Source organism: Hordeum vulgare, chromosome 1H (genome assembly GCF_904849725.1).
Source record: "Hordeum vulgare subsp. vulgare chromosome 1H, MorexV3_pseudomolecules_assembly, whole genome shotgun sequence".
NCBI lineage: Eukaryota > Viridiplantae > Streptophyta > Magnoliopsida > Poales > Poaceae > Hordeum > Hordeum vulgare.
The window spans coordinates 485,352,535-485,369,651 of NC_058518.1; positions in this window are offsets into that span (position 1 = coordinate 485,352,535).

Below are 17,117 nucleotides of genomic sequence, written 5' to 3' on the forward strand. Positions count from 1 at the left end.
TAAAGAAGTTGCTGCAAGAAGTTAAAATTTGATTGTCTCATAATTATATGACTGAATATAGCCAAGCATTAAACGAAGTAGCCAAATACTTGTCACCTCCTGTAGGATTTTCTGATCACGACTCAACAAAAGAAGACTCTAAAATTATAATAAGACAAAATAATACAATTCTTCAGCTATTAATCCAAGTTTTAGACAAGCTAAAAAGTGTCCAAAACAACAAAGAAATTGTGCTATCGTCATCTGGAATCGTAACATCATCAAGAAATATTAATTCAGAAAAATTGACATATCTAAAGGCTTCCTTAGAAGAGATAAAACCCTCCAGTTAGTAAGGCAAGACTCAAGACCACTCGCAATGAAGCATAGGTTATCATGTAAAGCCGATGATATTGATAGTATTGAAGAAGTTATAGATATTCAGAGAGACCTCGAAAGATATCAAAAGGATACCGTAAGAAAAATAAAACCGCAACAGGTATATCACATGGGTATGTTTGAGAGTAAGAGCGGGTTATACCGAATATCAAGAGAAGTAGAACTAAGTGTGTTAACACACCCAGTTGATTTAAGAATAGTAAGCAAAAATATTGAAAATGAACTAAAATATTGTGGTTACAAATATATTCATCAAGGTATGTATCTTATAGGAGTTAAAGGTATGACAAGAAAGAAATTAGGAGCAAAGGTGCTTATAACTCTATTAGACCGAAGGTGGGAATCAGTAGATAAAGCAGCATTAGGATTTTTAGAAGGAGACATGAATGAAAATAGGTTAATAACCTATATAGCTCCAGACCTAATGATGCCTGTAAAATAATTTATTGAAAAAATGAGTTTTGGTTTCCAAACTAAGGGATATGAAGATTTTAAAGGAACAAATTTGTTAGTAAGCATAGAATTTATAGGAAGACTCACTAACAGAAGTAACTCTAGATGTAGAGTTAATGTGAGCGATGTAATTGATAGTATGCAATCAAAGGGTATTAAATTTATGAATCCAATTAAAATTGGTTCTGAAGAAAGAGCAGGAGAAGAGTGGAAGATTGGTGAATTAATAGAGAAAAAAGAATTAAAGCAACCTGAAAACTATATAAGTTATCAAAATTGTGAAGGAATTAGTAGCATTAGATTTATGAACTATAAATTGGCATCAATAGAAGACGCAGAATCCTTTATGTGAGAAACAGAATCTATTGACGATAAGAATAAAGGTGTGACCGAATGCATGGAAAAGGCTAATTTAGATGATGAAATAATTCACTAGGAAAATAAGCTAAAGCATATAGATTGGGAATATAAAAATTCTATGACAAAAGATTGGCCTAAGATAAGAGAAAGATAATTGTTTATAATTAGAGAAATTGCAAGGTTAAAAAAACTAAAAAATGAGAAAAAGTTGGTAACTAGTGGTTCAATTATGCCAAATACATCATCAATTGAAAGGGGAGAACATGCTGGTAGTAATAATAATGCTATCACTAATAGAGATAAGAATATTGCTCAGGAAGAAGAAGTTGTTAGTGAAGAAGAGCAATGGGATATAAATAATAAGTTATTACTAGAAAGTTATGAAGAGGAAGAGGAATTAGTAAAAGATATGTGATTAGAAGATGAAAATTATAATGATTCGGAGCAAAATAGTGATTTTTATAACTCACTAGATGATGTGGGACTACAAAATTTAGATAATGCAATGGAAGCTATAGAAGTAGAAAGTAGTAATAAAAGAAGAAAGGGATATGGCGAGTCTTCGGTAAAAAGAGAAGGAGAGAGAGAGAGACCTACCAGATCAGCTGGACAATGGCCTATAGAAAAGGATGATTATCAACCTACGTATATCCCTGGACAATATAGATATACGGGTGCTAAAAGAAGAAATTTTGAAAAGCCAGTGCAATTTCAAAATTATAAGAATGATGGCGCTATTTTAAACCTAGCAGCTCATGACCCGATAGATTGGCCGAATATAATCAGCATATGGAAAGGTTTAATAGTTCAAAAACATTTTGCCATTCAAAAAATATTTAGGTATTCCAAAAAAATTATGGATTTTTTCAAAAATGGTCCCTAATGTATAAAAAATATTCACAAAGTATAAATATGTCTATGATTCAAGACATATTTTAAACAGTATTTATGTATTTTCATGTATCTTAAACAGTATTCACCACTTCAAGACATATTTACGATTTCAAAAAATGTTCACCAATTTGAAGGATGTTTCCAAATTAATGAAAATAAAAAATAAAAAAAGGAAATAAAAAGCATAGTATAAAAATGAAAAATATAAAATAAAGATAAAGGACAGAAAAAAACCAAGGGACAAACGGGTTAACGGAAGGACCTACAACATTCCGAAATCCGGTTCACATTAAATCCGACCTGCGCGGAAAATAAGATTCACTTCAGGCGCCGAACTAAATGAACAGGCCTAGATTTGAAAGCCACTAGCACCTTTTTTATTTCTTTTCTTCACATTTTTTGTATTTTCTTATTTTTCTATTTTTTATATTTGCAAATATTATAAATATATATATTACAAAAATACTTGAAGTAAAGCATAGTGTAGAAATGTTAGCCAAACGTTTCGAAAATATTAAATGTGTGTGAAAATGAAACAGATGCGAGAATTTTTCTCATGCATAAGGAAAATGTATAGAAAAATATAACGTGCATGAAAAATGGTGACCATGTATTTAAAAATTGTTAATCCGTTGTTTGAAAAAAGTAGTAATCAATTATTTGAAAATTTTCATGAGGCATTTGAAAAATGTGAAATGTCTATAGAAAAAAATGGTTATCATATATACGAAATATATACTCCCTCCGTGCCAAAATTTTTGTCTTAGATTTATCTAGATATGAATGTATCTAGTCACGTTTTAGTAGTTTGATACATCTATTTCTAGACAAACCTAAGACGAGAATTTTGGGACGGAGGGAATACAGATCAAAAAATGTGTATGAAATAATGTTGATCATATGTCTAAAAAATATTAAATGTGTATAGAGAAAATGTTTCTTATGTGTACGAAAAAGTCTATTGAAAATTTATACAGTAAGTATGAAAACTATTGATCACATATTTTCAAAATGATAGTTAAACATTTGAAATAATGTTAACCATGTATTTGAATAGTAATCAAGAATTCCAAAAATATGAAATGTGTACTGAAAAACTATTTGTCATGTATACAAATATATATATACAAACATACAACATGTATGAAAAAAATGTTTATCATGCTAAAAATGTGAAATGTGTATAAAATATGTGCCTGGAGTATATAAAAGAATGTACACTCTTGATGACATCCTTATGGTATCTCATTAATAATGTATCATTAATTCATTAGTAATGGATTGACAGAAAAAGTCCCTCGCATACCCCCTCATGTCGCTCCCGTGGCGACCGAGGGGGAACCCTAGTGCCATCGACGTCGCGCCCCCTTCCTACTCTCCTTCTCACCGCCCTCGGGGCGCGCCACCAGGCATAGCCCAGCTGGCGTGGCGACGGCGGGACTTCCTCTCCCCTCTTCTCACGGGAACGGCGCGGGCGGTCCTCTCGACGGGTGGTGGCGCGCTGGTGGCGGGACGGAACGGCTTAGGCTCGGGCGGCGACAACGGGATCCCGTGCATGCTCCAGGACTGTTGTGGCGCCCTAGTGACCATGTGGATGGCTGCCTGGGGTGTGCCTATGGTGTCCGCGGCCCCGATCTGACGTGGTCAGATCTGGTCCTCGGCCACACGGGTGGCGCGGGGCTGCTCCCCGGTGGATGTGGGTGGCCCGGGTTGGGGCGTCCTTTGCTGGCTCCCTGTTTCTCCTGGTTGGTCTTTGCGGTGGGGCAGCTCATGGTGGTGGCGCTGATTGTCGGTGTGGTCGTGATACGTTTCAAACATATCTATAATTTTTGATGGTTTCATGTTGTTATCTTGTCATCTTTGAATGTTTTATGTACCTTTTATATCTTTTTTGGGACTAACTTATTAATTCAGTGCCAAGTGCCAGTTCCTGTTTTTTCTGTGTTTTTGGCTCTTTTCAGATCTGACTTTGGAACGGAGTCCAAACGGAATAAAATCTCCGAAATATTTTTTTCCCGAACGGAAGAAGATCATGGGGCTTGAGGGCCAAGCCAGGAGAGCTACAGGGGGGCCATAAGCCCTGTAGCCGCCACAAGTGGGGCGGTGACTAGCAGGCTTGTGGCCTCCCTGGCGCCCCCCTGACCTAGCTCCTTCGCCTATATATTCTCTAAAATAAAGAAAAAAAATCAGGGAATCCACGAAAAAACTTTTCCGTCGCCGCAAGCTTTCGTTTCTGCGAGATCTCATTTGGAGACCCTTCCCGGTGCCCTGCCTGTAGTGCCCGAGATGTAAACCTTCCCTATTTGGAACCTATTGCATGTGGGTCCACCTTGTCATGGATATGATGATGTCATTTTGTGTCTATGATTTCATGTGATCATACTTTGTCTTCCCATTGCATTCATGCATCCATTCATCCATGCCTTCTTGTGGTAGTTGTTAATGTGTGGCAGTGAGGTGATTTGATGTGATGTCAAGTGTTGTGTTGTGATGTGATGGTGTGTGGTTTTAGAAAGAGGGGTTTCAACTATGTGGATTTTAAAGCTATTCCAAAACCTCTTTCCATTACTTATTATTTTGAGCTCAAGTTTTATTTACTCTTTCCCTGTTTTAAAATTGTAGGTCCATTAGAGTATTTCCTTGTGGTTATGGGGTCATGTCTAGGGTATTTTTTTTGATCTTGCTATAATAGGGTTTATTATTAAACGGGGTACCAAATTTTGTTTTTGAGAATTACTTGAGTGCTCCAAAAATCACTTGGGTATTTTATTAAAATGAGTCATAATTCCCTTATGACCAGGCATATTTTTTTTTATTTTAGGAGCCGTGTTGTTGCCTAGGATTTATTTGTTTTGTCGATGGTTTGTTTAAATGGGAAAACCCCTTCTCTAACCGGCGCACCTGTTTGGGCCTGCTCCTCCTCGCTGGCCCAAGAACTCTCCCTCTCCCGCAGGAGCCCAGTCCCGCGTCCATCGTCTTCCTCCCGACGTCATGCATGTACGAACGAGTTTCAGCCTCCTGATCAGCGTAATCTTGATCTTGCGGCTCTAGCTCGCCCCCCTAGGACGATATATACTCTCATCTCCCTCCCCCGGGCGGCTAGGGTTCCTCCCCTCCCTCGTCTTCACCCCCAGCGCCGCCAGGGCATCACCTCGTCGTCTCCAACGCCATGGACGGCTACTGGTGAGCTCGACGCCGGCGGACCGTTGCTCCTCCTCCTGCTCCAACCAGTGCAAGAGGGTGCGGTGGTCAAGGGAGGCACATTCCCGTCAAGAGCAAGCAACGGGAGCGACCACGTCGTCGGTCTCGTCATCCTCCTCTTCCTCCCCTACGGTGGTCGTTCCTGCTGCACCTCGTCGCCGCTCCTTCTTCTTCCACGACGCGTCGCCCTCCTCCCTTGTCTCCCCCTCGGTGAGCAGCCGTAGATCAGTTCCTTCCTCTCCTACGCACGCATGGGCTCGAGCTTGTCGTGGGTTCGCTCGGGCGCAGTAGCAGGGAACAACGCTGGCGAAGGCAGCAGCTTCTGCTCGTTGTTGGTAGTGGCACTAGGGTGGTCTCGAGGCAGGAATGGATCCCGTGCGGATCCTACTTCCTCCTCCGCAGTGTAGAACAGCCGTTGGTGTTCGTGGTAGTCATCGCCGTCCCCCTCCGTTTCGTTCGCCAGCGAGCTATGTCGTAGCAGAGAGGTGCTCGTGTTGTTGTGTGTGCGTGGGGTGCAGTGTTGTGGTGCATGTGGTGCTCGCAGGATTCGGCAGCAGGGGGTGCCCTCCTCGTAGCCCTAGCGCACCCCCGTCGTAGCGCGGCAGCAGCAGCAGAGTAGCGCCGGCGAGATCCCTTCCCTGCTCCGGCAAGCCATCGGAGCAGAGTAGCAGAGAGGGGTCCTTTTTCTTCTCTTCTGCTCCTACCTTGTCAGTTAACGTATCGTAGCGTGGTGGTAGCTGTGCATGTTTGCTAGTTGGAGGTGCTGGGTTCGACCCCCCCTCGGCACCTCTTTAGTTTGTTTGATTTTGGCACAATAATCTGCAGGGAAGCCTTACCTTGCCTGGCCCCTCTGTTCTGTCGATCAGATGACAGTAGCAGAGTGGTATGGGTAGAGTTTGTGCACCAGGGGCACAGGCATTCGAATCCCATGATGCCCCCTTTTATTTTCCCTTCTTGATATTTTTTTTTCCTTTTTTGCTTGCTGCTGTGCTAGTGCCACAATCCATAGGTGACAAGGGCATTCATTTTTTCCCTTTGCTGCAATAAGAAATGCCATATGATGAGTGCATGTGTGTGTGTGTGCATACACATGAGGTTAGCCACATGTGTGTGAGTGTGTGGTGAAGCTAGCCCAAGTGTGTGTGTAGGTGCACTAGTGTCTTGGTTATGTGGAATAGGTGATGTGATTGTGTGCATGTCATGGGGTGCTTATGGTGTGAAGAACACACCCACATGAACATAGTTCATGTGAACTCCCTAGTTGTGAGCATGTGTATGTGATATGGTGTTCCCATCTTGTGTTACTAATTTAGAGACCTAATTCTTGTGTTTTGAGCAAGAATATGTTTGAGGTGTGTAGTGGAGTGGATGTGTGTGTGGGACACCCCACCTTTGCAAGCAAAACTATGCACCTTCACATGTCCATATGTGAGAGGGCATGGTGATTTGTATGTGTGGATAGCTTGGTAGAAGTGGTTGTGAAGTTGATCTGCATGACACAAACATGGGGTTCAAACCCCCATGTCACCTTGTCATTGTGCACATGAGCTCAACCATGTAGTAGTTGATATAGTGAAACTACAAGAAATGATGCACTATTCACTAGGCATGATTTGGAGTAGTTTCTCTCTTCCTTAATTTGTGGTCACTTGTTCCAAGTAAGTGCCCGCATATTATATATGATTTTTGGGGTAGAATCTCCCAAGGAATCCAGTGGTGAAGTTAGTTTTGTCGTTAGGATACTTTATGGAGTTGACATATTCAGATGTGTTGCAAGTTTGCTCTTTGTTTCCATGGAATAGGTGGAGCCCAAGGGCATGAGCTTTTGTGTGTTAGTAGTAGGGGTGTTGCTCTACACCAAAGTGGTGTCATTTATCACTTGGTGTTACTTGTGTGCAAGATATGCCTAGACAAAGTGGGCATGTGGCTGGAAATTCCAGCTTAGTGAAATCTGGAATTTCACTAAGTCTGAGAATCTGGAAATATTTTTTTCTCCTGTAGATGAGGATGTGATGGTCATTGTGTTGTGATCTAGCCTTAGTTTAGTGCTAGGAATTTGGACCTGATATGTTTGTTAAGCTCCCTGTTAAATTTCATCCTATTTGGAGTCATGTAGGTTATGTTTTGGCTGCTGGCAAAAAGCTTCAGAACAAAGACAGAAAGTCAGGTGCAGGAATTTTCTCTAAGTCCCTGAGATCTGATGGTTTTGGGAAAGTTTGCAGCTAGGGATAGCACCCGCAGGGTATGGTTACGGGTGGAGCCTCCCTATACCCTTACCTGCCCCGTTTGATATTACCCATCACCCTTACTCATACCCGTCAATGGGTACAATTTTTTCCCATACCCGTTACCCGACAAGGTAGACGGGTACCCGCGGGTAAAATTATCCATATTTGCAAAACATCAATTAAAAAAAACTTACAGTTATAAACTGCATTGTATCATATAGTTTAGAAAGATAGATTATAACTACAACACATACCTATAAAACAACATCATATAGTCATAAAAAACAACACATAGGCATACACTTTCAGTTCATACATTATTGACATCGTGTAGATTGTAGAGATAATTTTGAGTTTACATAGATTTTATATGGGTACATGGGTATCTGGATATGGGTTATATGATCCCATACCCATACCCGCTCTACCCGATGGGTTTCACATTTTCCTATTTATATACCCATGGGTAAATTTTTGTCCCATACCCTTACCCTAATAGGGTTTTTACCCATAGGGTACGTGGGTAATGGGTACCCATTGCCATCCCTATTTGCAGCCTTGTATCTTCCTGTGTTTAATTCCTTTTGGTGTGATTCTCGCTTGTGCTTGTAGTATTCTTGGTTGGCTACAACCACATATATTATTTGTCATATTTGGAGGTATGTAGCTATGTTGCATGTAGCTCACAAAGACCTAAGATGCAGATTATGGCAGATTGTGTAGTATTGTCTTTTTGATGTTTGTGAGTGCTTAGTTGATGTTGTGGTGTTCTTCCATGCTCAAATCCATTCATGTTGGGTTGTTATATGTCTTGGCAACCTGGGAATACCAGATTTGTTCCATTTGAGTGTGTGGTGTTGATTCTTACACATAGGGCTTCATATCTTGTTTCGTTGATTCCCATTGATCCGTAGCTCCGATTGTAATGTTCTTTATATGGTTTTGCATCGTTTTCACGAGACGCATCTGTTCATGTCATTCTCATGCATGCCAAAATAGATTTCGGTATAGTTCTGTCCAGAAACTTGTATTGGCTTCTTTTGCTTGTGCTAGTGATAGAAATAGTGATGCATGCTCATTGTTCATCTCATGCATCATGTGCTTGTTGCATCTGGAGGTGCTGTTGTTCATTGGATGTTATTCTTATGTTGGGTAGTACCGGGATCGGAGAACGAGTTCGTGGATTCAGGAGAGTACGTGCAGGACGAAGAAGAACCATTCCAAGCTGAGGATATCACAGGCAAGATGATATGACCTTGATTCCATCTCTAGACTTGTTATGCTAGTTTGCGTATCCATGTCATATTGCTCGCTGCCTACCACTGAATTAAATTGCCTCTTGATGTGCCATGAACCCATACACTGATCCCTTTCTAGCAAAACTTGAATAGCTAAGTAGGCTTTGCTCAGCTACTAATGTTAGCGTTGCTAGATGCAGGTGCTTTGACTCATGTGATAACATGAGCTTGATATCATTATCTTAAATTCTGTTATTTAATTAATGCACCTATATACTTGGTAAATGACGGGAGGCCTAGCCTTTTGCCGGGTGCTTTGTTCCTTATTGCCTCCTTAGTTACCGGCTACCGGTGTTTGATTCCATAATGATCGCTCCTAACACGTTCGGGGTTGTTATGGGGACCCCCTCGATAAATCGCGTAGTGCTAAGGCTTGTCCGGCAGGACCCAACATTGGTGTTAATTTTCTAATCACTTAATAATAAACTCCATAGGGAATAGCTACCCCAAGGATTTTAATCAACAACTCGGGCCAGTGCTCCTCATGAGTGTTGGTCCAAACTAGGCAGACTATGGGGCCACCACAGGGCAACCTGAGGTTTGGTATACCTGTAGTGTGACTCATGTGGCGTGTCCTGAGACTGAGATAGGCGGCTCTTATCAGGGTCGTCGACACGTCGGGAGGTCCTGCTAGCCTTGCCTTACCTTAGTGGTATATCTTGCGTATAGGAATCCCAGTGAAGCTTTGGTTTCCCCCAGAGTTGAGATTTTCCTCTAAGGAATCCGACGAGATCACGAGATTTGTGATAGAGGATGACGTTGCGGCCTGTGTACGTTTGTGCTGGACTAGTTGGAGCACCCCTGCAGGGTTTAATCTTTCGGAAAGCCGTTCCCGCGGTTATGTGCCAACTTGGAATATCTTGTTAACATCCGGTATTAGATAACTTAAACATAAGCTAATAGAATTGTCAACTGTGTGCGTAACCGTGACTGTCCCCTCGAAGATCTCTCTTCGATCGGGAACACGGTGGGGTTATGAATGCCGTAGGTAGGTGTTCAGGATCACTTAGCGGTCGACGTGTGGAGTAATAGTAGTAGATGTAGAAAGTATCGGTCTACTTATTTTGGACGTGATGCCTATAGATATAATCATTGCCATAGATGATGTCACGACTTTGCGTGGTTCTATCAATTACTCGACAGTAATTTGTTCACCCACCGTCTACTTGCTTTCATGAGAGAAGCCACTAGTAAACACTACGGCCCCCGGGTCTATTCACACCTATTGTTTCCACTTTTTCTTTTACTTTGCTTTGTTACTTTGTTTCTTTCAGTTCTCACTTGGCAAACAATCTATAAGGGATTTACAACCCCTTCATAGCGTTGGGAGCAAGCTTTTTGTGTTTGTGCAGGTACTTGTGATACTCCTTCACTGGATCGATACCTTGGTTCTCAAAACCGAGGGAAATACTTACCACCGCTGTGCTACATCACCCTTTCCGCTTCGAGGGAACACGAACGCAAGGCTCCAAGTCCACGGGGGGAAATCCTTTGTATATTTTCCTAGGAAGTCCCTTAAGGCGTAGCCGTAGCAGAAGGATTCTTGATGCCATTGCCGAGGAGTATCAAGACAAGAACAATCTCTCGTTAGCACGTGTTTCTGGCGCCATTGGAAGGTCTTTTGTTGCAGTAGCAGAAGTATTTCTAGCGCCGTTGCCGGGGAAGGAGAGATCTATCCAAGTAGGTCTCACAAACTCATCTCTTGCATTTACCTTTTTTTGCCAGTTGCCTCTCGTTTTCCTCTCCCCCACTTCACATTTGCCGTTTTTATTTGCCTTTCTCCTTTGCCTTTTTCGTTCGCCTTTTTGTTCGCCCTTTTTCCTCGCTTGCTTTCTGTTCGCTTGTGTGCCATGTGCCTTCAATATGCTTGCATCTTCGCTTGCTGAAAATCTAGTGTTATGGATCCTCATCCACTTGCTAATCTCTTTAAGAGATCCAATTATGTTGATCCAATTGCTAGTCAGTTGAGGGCACTTGACTATCTTTATGGAGTTTTGCTTGAGATGCGTGAATCTGAAAATTGTGACGAAGAAATTTATGAAGTGATTCACGAGGTCTCCTTGGATGAAAAGCATGATTGCAATGGTTTCACTATAAATTCTATTAGTGACAATCATGCTAAAAATATGCAAAACCCTAAGCTTGGGGATGCTAGTTTTGCTATGTCCACTACTTGTTGCAATGATCTTGAAAATTTGTTTAAGCCTCATGATGAATATGATATTTGCAATAAGATTGAAAGTGGGTTTGGAGAAGTCATGACTTTAGATGATAATCCCACTATTTTTGAAGAGCGTCAACTTTGCATGCATGTGGATCATGAAAAGAATATCCTATGTGATAGCTACATTGTAGAATTTGAATATGATCCCACATGTAATTATTATGAGAGAGGAAAATATTATGGTAGAAACTTTCATGTTACCAATTTACCTCTCCTTATGTGCAGATTGCTATTGTCTCTTTTTTCTTCCTTGCATATGGCAACTATTGGTTGTCTTGACAATCTGTTTTCCTATAAAATGCCTATGCATAGGAAGTATGTTAGACTTAGATGTGATTTTCACATGCTTTATGATGCTCTCGTTGTGCTTCAATTCTTGTCTTTTGTGTGACCATCATTGATTTATCAATGCCTAGCTAAGGGCGTTAAACAATAGCGCTTGTTGGGAGGCAACCCAACGAACCTATCCTTTTTATTTCTGTTTTGTGTTTTCCACACTTTCATAATTCTGTTATGATTGTGTTTTTTCTGTTTCTTTTTGCGTTTGTGCCAAGCAAAACTGTTATGATTAGTCTTGGGGATGATCGTTTGGTCATGCTGGAAAAGACAGAACCAAGAATTTTCAATTTTTTCTGTAAGAGATTTTGAGTTGATTCTTTTTGCTGCTGATTCCTGCGCAAATTCTTCAGACTGTCGTAATTGTTCAGAATTTTTGAAGTACCAGAAGTATACGAAATATACAGATTGCTACAGACTGGTCTGCTGTTAACAGATTCTGTTTTTTTGTTGTGGTGGTTGCTTATTTTAATGAAACTATGGATAGTATCGGAGGGTATTAGCCATGGAAGATTGAAAATACAGTAACCCAACATCAGCATAAGTAGAATTTAAGTTTGCTACAGTACCTAAGGAAGTGGTGGTTTGCTTTCTCATACTAATGTTATCACGAGTTTCTGTTTAAGTTTCGTGTTGTGAAGTTTTCAAGTTTTGGGTGAAGTTCTTATGGACAAAGAGATAAAGAGTGGCAAGAGATCAAGCTTGGGGATGCCCAAGGCACCCCAAGATATTCAAGGATGCCGTAAAAGCCTAAGCTTGGGGATGCCCCGGGAAGGCATCCCCTCTCTCGTCTTCAATCCATCGGTAATGTTACTTGGGGCTATATTTTTATTCACCACATGTTATGTGTTTTGCTTGGAGCGTCTTGTATCGTAGGAGTATTTTATTTTTGTTGTGTCACAATCATCCTTGCTGCACACCTAGAGAGAGAGACATGCACTCACCGTGATTTTGTCGAGCTTCACTTATATCCTTTGGTAGACAATTCAGCTCACATGTGCTTCACTTATATCTTTTGAGCTAGTTGATTTTGCTCTATGTGCTTCATTTATATCTTTTAGAGCACATCGGTGCGTGGCTTGGTAGTTGATCTATGCTTTGAAAGTAGTCTTAAAAGGGGTAGTTATCCAAAGGGATGCGAAAACTTCCACCTTCATGTGCATTGAATAGTTAGATAAGTTTGATTCATCTCAATTAGTTTTGAGTTGTGGTTGTGGTAATATTGAAGTTATGCTAGTAAGGTGTTGTGGATCTAGAAATACTTGTGTTGAAGTTAGTGATTCCCGTAGCATGCACGTATGGTGAACCGCTATGTGATGAAGTCCGAGCATGATTAGTCTATTGATTGTCATCCTTTGTGTGGCGGTCGGGATATCGCGATGGTTTATACCTACCAACCCTTCCCCTAGGAGTATGCGTTGAATGCTTTGTTTCGATTACTAATAAAACTTTTGCAACAAGTATATGAGTTCTTCATGACTAATGTTGAGTCCATGGTTTAGATGCACTTTCACCTTCCACCATTACTATCTTCTTAGTGCCGTGCAACTTTCGCCGGTGCACAAAACCCACCATTAGCCTCCCTCAAAACAGCCACCATACCTGTTGGAATTATGCCCTAGAGGCAATAATAAATGTATAGTTATTATTATAATTCCTGTATCAAGATAATAGTTTATTATCCATGCTATAATTGTATTGAATGAAGGCTCATTTACATGTGTGGATACATAGACAAAACACCGTCCCTAGCATGCCTCTAGTTGGCTAGCCAGTTGATCAATGATAGTCAGTGTCTTCTGATTATGAACAAAGTGTTGTTGCTTGATAACTGGATCACGTCATTGGGAGAATCACGTGATGGACTAGACCCAAACTAATAGACGTAGCATGTTGATCGTGTCATTTTGTTGCTACTGTTTTCTGCGTGTCAAGTATTTATTCCTATGACCATGAGATCATATAACTCACTGACACCGGAGGAATGCTTTGTGTGTATCAAACGTCGCAACGTAACTGGGTGACTATAAAGATGCTCTACAGGTATCTCCGAAGGTGTTAGTTGAGTTAGTATGGATCAAGACTGGGATTTGTCACTCCGTGTGACGGAGAGGTATCTCGGGGCCCACTCGGTAATACAACATCATACATAAGCCTTGCAAGCAATGTAACTTAGTGTAAGTTGCGGGATCTTGTATTACGGAACGAGTAAAGAGACTTGCCGGTAAACGAGATTGAAATAGGTATGCGGATACTGACGATCGAATCTCGGGCAAGTAACATACCGAAGGACAAAGGGAATGACATACGGGATTATACGAATCCTTGGCACTGAGGTTCAAACGATAAGATCTTCGTAGAATATGTAGGATCCAATATGGGCATCCAGGTCCCGTTGTTGGATATTGACCGAGGAGTCTCTCGGGTCATGTCTACATAGTTCTCGAACCCGCAGGGTCTGCACACTTAAGGTTCGACGTTGTTTTATGCGTATTTGAGTTATATGGTTGGTTACCGAATGTTGTTCGGAGTCCCGGATGAGATCACGGACGTCACGAGGGTTTCTGGAATAGTCCGGAAACGAAGATTGATATATAGGATGACCTCATTTGATTACCGGAAGGTTTTCGGAGTTACCGGGAATGTACCGGGAATGACGAATGGGTTCCGGGAGTTCACCGGAAGGGGGCAACCCACTCCGGGGAAGCCCATAGGTATTTGGGGGGGTCACACCAGCCCTTAGTGGGCTGGTGGGACAGCCCACCAATCCCCTATGCGCCAAGATAGAAAAATCAAAGGAAAGAGAAAAAAAAAGGAAGAAGTGGGAAAGGGGAAGGACTCCCTCCCACCAAACCAAGTAGGACTCGGTTTGGGGGGGGAGAGTCCTCCCCCCTGGCTCGGCCGACCCCTTGGGGATCCCTTGGACCCCAAGGCAAGGTCCCCCTCCCTCCTCCTATATATATGGGGCTTTTAGGGCAGATTTGAGACGACTTTCTCACGGCTGCCCGACCACATACCTCCATAGTTTTTCCTTTAGATCGCGTTTCTGCGGAGCTCGGGCGGAGCCCTGCTGAGACAAGATCATCACCAACCTCCGGAGCGCCGTCACGCTGCCGGAGAACTATTCTACCTCTCCGTCTCTCTTGCTGGATCAAGAAGGCCGAGATCATCGTCGAGCTGTACGTGTGCTGAACGCGGAGGTGCCGTCTGTTCGATACTAGATCGTGGGACTGATCGCGGGATTGTTCGCGGGGCGGATCGAGGGACGTGAGGACGTTCCACTACATCAACCGCGTTCTCTAACGCTTCTGCTGTACGATCTACAAGGGTACGTAGATCACTCATCCCCTCTCGTAGATGGACATCACCATGATAGGTCTTCGTGCGCGTAGGAAAATTTTTGTTTCCCATGCGACGTTCCCCAACAATGGCATCATGAGCTAGGTACATGCGTAGATGTCTTCTCGAGTAGAACACAAAAGGTTTTGTGGGCGGTGATGTGCGTTTTGCTGCCCTCCTTAGTCTTTTCTTGATTCCGCGGTATTGTTGGATTGAAGCGGCTTGGACCGACATTACTCGTACGCTTACGAGAGACTGGTTTCATCGTTACGAGTAACCTTGCTCAAAGATGACTGGCAAGTGACGGTTTCTCCAACTTTAGTTGAATCGGATTTGACCGAGGAGGTCCTTGGATGAGGTTAAATAGCAACTCATATATCTCCGTTGTGGTGTTTGCGTAAGTAAGATGCGATCCTACTAGATACCCTTGGTCACCACGTAAAACTTGCAACAACAAAATTAGAGGACGTCTAACTTGTTTTTGCAGGGTATGATTGTGATGTGATATGGCCAATGATGTGATGTGATATATTGGATGTATGAGATGATCATGTTGTAATAGAAATATCGACTTGCACGTCAATGGTACGGCAGCCGGCAGGAGCCATAGGGTTGTCTTTATACTAACATATTTGTGCTTGCAGATGCGTTTACTATTTTGCTAGGGTGTAGCTTTAGTAGTAATAGCATAAGTAGCACGACAACCCCGATGGCGACACGTTGATGGATGATCATGGTGTGGCGCCGGTGACAAGAAGATCGTGCCGGTGCTTTGGTGATGGAGATCAAGAAGCACGTGATGATGGCCATATCATGTCACTTATGAATTGCATGTGATGTTAATCCTTTTATGCACCTTATTTTGCTTAGAACGACGGTAGCATTATGAGGTGATCTCTCACTAAAATTTCAAGACGAAATTGTGTTCTCCCCGACTGTGCACCGTTGCTACAGTTCGTCGTTTCGAGACACCACGTGATGATCGGGTGTGATAGACTCAACGTTCACATACAACGGGTGCAAAACAGTTGCGCAAGCGGAACACTCGGGTTAAGCTTGACGAGCCTAGCATGTGCAGACATGGCCTCGGAACACATGAGACCGAAAGGTCGATCATGAATCATATAGTTGATATGATTAGCATAGGGATGCTTACCACTGAAACTACTCTCGACTCACGTGATGATCGGACTTGGGATAGTGTAAGTGGATCATGAACCACTCAAATGACTAGAGAGATGTACTTTTTGAGTGGGAGTTTAGCGTATAATTTGATTAAATTGAACTCTAATTATCTTGAACATAGTCTAAGTCCACTTTGAATATATTTGTGTTGTAGATCATGGCTCACGCAAGTGTCATCCTGAATTTTAATACGTTCCTAGAGAAAGCTAAGTTGAAAGATGATGGAAGCAACTTTGTAGACTGGGCTCGTAATCTTAAGCTAATCTTACAAGCTGGAAAGAAGGATTATGTCCTTAATGCTGCGCTAGGAGATGAACCACCCGCTACGGCTGATCAGGATGTTAAGAACGCTTGGTTAGCACGTAAGGAGGACTACTCGATAGTTCAATGTGCAGTCTTGTATGGCTTGGAGCCGGGACTTCAACGTCGCTTTGAGCGTCATGGAGCATTTGAGATGTTCCAGGAGTTGAAGTTTATCTTTCAGAAGAACGCCCGGATCGAGAGGTATGAGACCTCCGATAAATTCTATGCTTGCAAGATGGAGGAAAACTCGTCTGTCAGTGAACATGTGCTCAAGATGTCTGGGTACTCAAACCGTCTAGCTGAACTAGGGATTGAACTCCCGCAAGAAGCTATCACTGACAGAATCCTCCAATCACTGCCGCCAAGCTATAAAGGCTTTGTGTTGAACTACAACATGCAAGGGATGAACAAGTCTCCGGGCGAGTTGTTTGCGATGCTGAAAGTCGCAGAGTCTGAACTCCGTAAAGAGCATCAAGTGTTGATGGTGAGAAAGACCACTAGTTTCAGGAGAAACGGCAAAGGCAAGAAGGGCAATTCGAAGAAGAGCGGCAAGCCTATTGCCAATCCGCCGAAGAAACCCAAGGCTGGACCTAAGCCTGAAACAGAGTGCTTCTATTGCAAGGGTATGGGTCACTGGAAGCGCAACTGCCCCAAGTATCTGGCAGATAAGAAGGTGGGCAAAGAAAAATCAGGTATATTTGATATACATGTTATTGATGTGTACTTAACCGGCTCTCGTAGTAGTGCCTGGGTATTCGATACCGGTTCTGTTGCTCACATTTGCAAATCGAAACAGGAACTGCGGAATAGACGGAGGCTGGCAAAAGACGAAGTGACGATGCGCGTAGGAAACGGTTCCAAGGTTGATGCAATCGCCGTCGGCACCGTGTCACTTCAACTACCATCGGGATTAGTGAT